This window comes from Sinocyclocheilus rhinocerous, unplaced genomic scaffold (genome assembly GCF_001515625.1).
Source record: "Sinocyclocheilus rhinocerous isolate Xijiao unplaced genomic scaffold, SAMN03320098_v1.1 scaffold655, whole genome shotgun sequence".
Lineage (NCBI taxonomy): Eukaryota > Metazoa > Chordata > Actinopteri > Cypriniformes > Cyprinidae > Sinocyclocheilus > Sinocyclocheilus rhinocerous.
In genome coordinates, this window is record NW_015646377.1 from 173,468 (window position 1) to 180,301 (window position 6,834).

Sequence of the window (6,834 nt, forward strand, 5' to 3'; positions counted from 1 at the left end):
TATTAATCAAAACTACAATATCATGTAAACGATAGTCAGAGCTACAGTTTAAAAATTATTCTGGAACCTTCTTTTGTGCTCTATTCAGAATCTAAACTACTTCCATCTGCAGAGGTGTAAAATCCAGGTTCAGAAAGTAAAAGGTCTCCACAGTATTTTGTTCCAATCACCTGGATTTGCTAATTAGTAAAGTAATTTTTTTTCAGCCAGGAGGTCAGATGTGGAACCAAGTCATTCCTTTCAAGTCACAAGTAAGTCTAGAGTAAAATCCCAAGTCCTCAAAGAGTTAAAGTTAATGAGATAATTAAGTTATTAATTAAACGATGATTGTGCATTAGTAATGAACACCTGCTGTTAACAAGCAGCATCATCGAAGAAAAGAGAAACACAAGAACTACAACTAACTTCAGCCACAGTCAAAAACAAAATCAACTGAAGGAATTTAAAAAAAAAAAACTAAAATCTCTCAAAATCTGATTAAACAACTCCACTAACAGCATCACCAGTATGCTCTGGCCTATATCAGCTCAGGCTTTTAGACATGAACACTTATCATACAATCCTCAACAATGGTGACAATATTTTTTCATACTGCAGTGCACAATGGGAGTTTTTACTATGTTGTTACCCAGCATGCATTGCAGCCAGAAGCAGTTTTTTGATTGTCACCATTGTTAAGATTCATTCATAATATAAAAAATAAAAATAAAAAAATTATATATTGAACGTAATCAGGCTAGCTCTTGACACCTCATCATTTTATAACAGTTAATATTTCCTCACTATACAGCCCAGGACTCTCTGCTTTACAACAGCACATACATGGTTACTGAGATAGATCTAACACAAGAGTCAAGGGTCAAGAGCCCAACTAAAGCAAACACTGATCTCCATGATGGTGACATCATTTTAACCAATAAAACATCAACATCTGATCCTCTGTAATTCTCAATAACAGCAGCTGTTCATCCATCATGTACAATCATCATTTAATTAGTCACTTAATTATCTCATTAACTTTAACTCTTTGAGGACTTGGGATTTTTTACGCGCGTCTATTTCGCTCTAGACGCGCGAATGCATTCAAAATGTTCAAGCGGCAAACTAGACGCGGTAGATGCGAATTTGACGCTCTATTCGCGTTTGGTGTGAACGCAGCATCAGGATTTGACTTGAGACTTGCTTGTGACTTGAAAGGAATGACTAGGTCCCACCTCTGCAGGAGGTAGAGCAAATTAGTTAAATCAGCTGGCTGAGTTCACGAGTGGAATAAATATATGGCTGGAATTTTACTTTTTATTTCAATCTTTTTTTATTGGCATTTTGTCAGGACAGCATGAAATACACTTACATCAAACTGATCAACATACAACAAAATGTCCTTACCGTGTCAAACCCCAAACCTTAACCATCCCTACCCAGGGAGGAAGAACAAAACAAAACACAACAGAAAAAAAATAATAATAATATGTTCTCATAATTAGCATTCTGAGATGTAGCTACTAAGAGAGGCATTTCTTAAGTATTATCCGAATCTGTATCAGAGAGACAAAGCAAGCCTTTAATGAAATTCAAGAAGGGATTTCAGGTACTACTGAAGGTTTTAAGGGAACCTTGAAGCATAAACCTTAATTTCTCCAATTTAATGTAAAAAAAACATGTCTTGTATCCATCAATTGTGAGTAGGGGAGGTGGCACACCTCCATTTAAGGAGAATGTTCCTTCTAGTTAATAGATTAGTAAAAGCAACCACTTGAGCAATGGGATTAGAGTAAGTGGTGTATGGCAGAACACCAAAAACAGCTGTCAATGGATTGGGACTCAGTTCAACATTAAGTGCTTTTTCCCAGTGTGTCAAACACGTTGGACCAAAAGGTTACTAATCAAGGACATGACCAGAACATGTGCACATGATCTGCTGGAATTTGTTTACAACGGTTGCAAGCATCATTCTTGTCTGGAAAAAATGTAGATAATTGTGCATTTGTCAGGTGAGCTCTGTAAAGTACCTTGCATTGCATCAAACCATGCCTGGCGCAGATTGATGACGAGTGCACCCGATATAAGATGTATGACCACTGTTCATCTGAAATAGGAATAGAGAGGTCTTGTTCCCAAATCTCTTTGAAACACTTTGAAAGATCAGGTATCAAAGTATTAATTAAGTTATAAATAACTGAGATAAGATGTTTATCATTGGGTTTAAGATTAAAAAAAACTGTCTAGTGCATATTCTGGGGGACGATTTGGGAAATGAGGGAACAGTTTCTGCACAAAATTTCTTGTCTGAAAAAAACGAAATAGGTGACTATTTGGTAGGTTAACCCTGGCAGATAGGGAAGAAAATGATGTAAACACACTCTCTTCATACAGGTCCTTAACTGCGTGTATACCATTACATGCCCATGTACGGTATGCAGAGTCCAAACAAGATGGTGAGAAAGCATGGTTTTTCAAAACAGGCATATGTATATACGCTCTGTGTAATCCAAAACATTTTCTAAACTGAATCCAATTTTAAGTGAATTTGAAGCAAGTGGACAGGAAATACTTTTGCTGATAGCTAACGGAAGCTGAGAAGTGATAACAGAACGTAAATCATATTTAGTTGAAGAAGTTTCGGCATGAACCCAGGGTGGGTAATCTTTGGGTGGTTTCACGCCCAGAAAGTGGGGGTTCACGCCCAAAAATAGTGCTGGAAATTTGGAAGAGACAGGCCACCTTTTGACTTAGGAAGTTAAAGAATAGATTTCTTAAGTCGTAGTGGTTTATTTCCCCAAAGGTATAGCCGTATCGTGCTGTCTAAATTTTTAAAGAAAGATCTAGTGATGAAAATTGGAATGTGCTGAAATAAATAAAGTAGTTTAGGCAGAGTGACCATTTTAATAAGGCTAACACATCCAGCTAGGGACAAAGGGAGTGGACCACCTTGTCATGTCCTCCTTAATTCGATCGACAAGAGGTCAAAAATTATGGCTAAATAATTGACCATATAGATTAGTAAAGAATATCCCTAAATATTTGAAACCCACCATGGATAATTTGAAGGGAAATTGGGAGAACAAAAGTTATCTTGCTGCAGGGTTTACAGGGTATATTTAGCTTTTTTGCAGATTAATTTTATATCCCAACAGGTGGACACACTTGTCCAAAACTTCAAGAATAGGAGGGATAGAGTTAGAAGGGTTAGAGACAAAAAGTATTAAATTGTCAGAATAAAGAGAGAGTTTATGAGTTAACCCAAAACGGGGGATACCTTCAAAAGACTCCAGAGTACAAAGCCATATTGCCAGAGGCTCTATGGCTAAATTAAAGAGAAGAGGAGAAAGGGGGCAGCCTTGTCATGTCCCTCGATGTAAAGGAAAAAAAGAAGACGGCATGCCATTTGTATGAACCGAGGCGGCAGGTGAGGTGTAAAGGAGCCTTATCCAAGAGATAAAATTAGACCCCAGGCCGATTTTTTCTAAAACACAAAACAAATAGTCCCACTCAACTCTGCCAAAGGCTTTCTCAGCATCTAAGGATATAATGACTTCCGGAGATGCTGAGAAAGGGGAGTACAAAATATTAAGAAGCCTCCTTGTATTAAAAAAAATAACGTCTCCCTGGACAAAAACCTGTTTGATCTTGCGAAATTAAAGATGGTAAGACCTTCTGGAGATGAAGGCTCAGAATTTTTGATAAAATTTTAAAGTCAACATTTAACAGGGAAATTTGTCGATAACTTCCACATAACGTAGGGTCCTTTTCTTTTTTAAGGATGAGGGAAATGGAGGCCTCATAAGAGAGGGAGACAGCCTAAAGGAGTCATTATACAATGCTGCTAATATAGGGGTTAGAGAAGATTTAAACTCTCTGTAGAACTCTAACGTAAAGCTGTCTGGGCCCGGAGATTTATTGTATTGCATGGACCCAATTGCATCCAATATTTCTAATTCAGTAATAGGGGCGCCCAGGTCCTCAGCCAGACTTGACTCAAGTATGGGAAAATCCAATGTATTGAAAATATAAAAATTTGCCTGAGAGTTAAACGAGTTCCCAGAAGAATATAAATCAGTTTAAAAATCGGCAAAGGCAGCATTGATACCCACCTGATCAGATATCAGCTCCCCTAATGGAGATCTGATACATGGGATCCATCTGGAAGCACTAGAAGCTTCCCGGCTTTATCACCATGCTCAAATAAATGCTGTCTACTCTGTAGAAGCTGTCGAGCAGTCACCGTTGTCATTAGTAAATCATGTTCTGAAAGTAAGTGTATACGTTTCGTGTATAAGGAGGAAGAGGGGGAAGATACATAGATTGCATCTAGTTTTTGTAACTCGTCAGCTAAACTAACTAATTTAGAGGCATTCAGCTTTCTTGAGTATGAAATATGAGATATCATTTGGCCCCGAACGAAGGCTTTAAAGGCCTCCCCCCGATTTTCAGGAGTTTGATTAAGTTCAAAGTACAAATCAATTTGAGACTTTATCAAATCTGTAAATTAATCATTTGACAGTTTAAAGGAAGGAAATCTCCAAGGTCTAAACATATAATTTCCTAGAGAAAGATTTATATCGACCGACACCGGAGCATGGTCAGAGATAACCAAGGGGTGATATGTACAACATATAACGTCCTGTAGTAATTTATTATCCAGCAGAAAAAAATCAATTCGAGAAAAAGTATGATGGATATGGGAAAAATAGGAAAAAAGCTTTATCTTGGTGATTCTTAAATCTCCAGGGATCCGAAAGACCCAGTCGAGATGAGCAATCAAGTACAACCCTTGCCGATTTAGACAAGGTCATTTTTTTTGTAGAGGATCTATCTAAGCAAACATCCTGTACTAGGTTAAAGTCTCCACCTATAATAATATAATGGTCACTGACATTAGGTAAACTGGATTTTTTTTTTTATAAAAAAATGTGTCATTGTCCCAGTTAGGGGCGTATACAGAGGCAAGTATGACAGAAGTATTGTAGAGTTTAACCTGTAACTATAACAAAATGCCCGTTCCAGTCAGATACAGTGGTAACAGGTTCAAACTGGACAGATTTACCGATGATGATGGCTGCCCCGCGAGCCCTCTGAGAGAATTTAGAATTAAATAAATGGCCCATCCAAACCCTTTTAATGCGAAAAATGTCTTTTTATCATAAATGTGTTTCTTGTAAGAATACAATCTCAGCCTTAAGAAGTTGTAGATGTGACAGTATGTTACCGGCTTTGACACTGGAATTCATCCCCTTAGTATTCCACGATATAAGTCTTAGCCCTCTGTCTTTTGACTTAGTATTATTAATCATTCACAATATGGAAAAATATTGAAACCATGAACCATGTACAAAAAAATAAATAAATAAATAGAAAAAGTCCCAAATCCCCAGAACACAACATAATCCAAGCGAAACACGCTCTTTAGAAAACGGCATACCTACTATGTATCTTAACTCCCCTTACAGTATATTTAAACTCCCCAAATTAGCGTATTATCTCATAACCAGAATAGAACATGACATCAGATCTCTTTACCTGTGATGACCGACATTTTTCAGAGGTAGGAAAACATCTCCGTCAGTCCAAGGAACTGTAATTGTTTGCATGGAAACGTTGACTGAGGGAATTAACTTATAAGAAAATAAATGAAGTCCTCAATGTCGTCATCCTAGTAAGCCAAGTCCCTTTAAGTATTCTATAGACTTTGACTAAGCGTCGTTACATTAAGAAACAGAAGCATACATGAACCAAAATACCACAACCTTAGATTCAGTCAGTATAACGGTCGCGTTCTTCTACGAGGAAGAGCCGGCACGGATTGACGATACAAAGTCCTCTGCCTCTGTCAGCGACGTAAAATATTTCCGATTTCCATCCTGTGTTCTGATGAAAAGTCTCGCTGGAAAGAGTAATGAAGGCCTCATTCCCAGTTTATAGAGATCAGCCATGACGTGTCGGAATTGGGCTCTTTGCGCTGCAACATCCGGCGCGTAATCTTCAGATATTGCAATCGGGTTGCCCTGGTATTTTAGGTTCGCGATTCGAGGTCGGTAATTTTGGATTGAAACTTTGCGTTATTTTCCGACAGGACCGAACATATCTTCTCCAGAGCATGTAAACGCTCCTCTTTTACATTAGCGTTGGTTTCAAGCGAGGTAATCCTGTGACTATGATCCGAAATAGCAGACTGAATCAAGTCAATCTTACACAGTAAATTCCCGAGTGTTAAATTAACACTGCTCGGAGCATATATGGTCCCACTCTAAGAGTGGTAAAGTAACACTGAAGCAGTTTTAAAGTTAATGAGATAATTATGTGATTAATTAAGTGCTGATTGATCATTAGTGATGAACAGCTGCTGTTAACAAGCAGAATCACTGAAGAAAAGAGAAACAATTTGAAGTCACCGTTGTGGAGATAAGCGTTTGCTTTAGTTGGGCTCTTGACCCTTGGCTTTTTTTAACACTAGTTTTTCTCTTGTTGCTGTAATTGTGTTTATGAAACATGCTTATTATAGCAAGACAAACCAAGAGAAAATGTGTTTAGATTATATTGGCCATTTTTTATGATTATGACATAGTTGTCATGTTGTAGTTAAGTTCACTAATATCGTCAGTGATTATGTTCAATACGGTTTATTACTGATCACAACTGTATTTTAATAAAACAATATGAAGAGCTTTAAAAACATTTTTCACACCAGTATAGAACATCTATTCTGTTTAGACACACAGACATCAAGAATCAGCATATGAATCTCAACAATGGTGTTGATCAACAGACAGATTCATGTTGCAGTGCATTCTGGGTGCACCAATCATAACTCATCCATGGCTCCCAGCATGCATTGCG

General features: G+C 37.6%; 1 protein-coding gene and 1 long non-coding RNA gene across 2 annotated transcripts in view; both read left to right on the forward strand.

Annotated features, from left to right (window-relative positions):
- Positions 1-6,834, forward strand: part of LOC107707717 (B-cell receptor CD22-like) — a 65,027-nt gene that overhangs the window by 45,303 nt on the left and 12,890 nt on the right. The window lies entirely within an intron of this gene.
- The window catches only part of LOC107707719 (uncharacterized), a 9,126-nt gene that overhangs the window by 599 nt on the left and 1,693 nt on the right, over positions 1-6,834 (forward strand). The window lies entirely within an intron of this gene.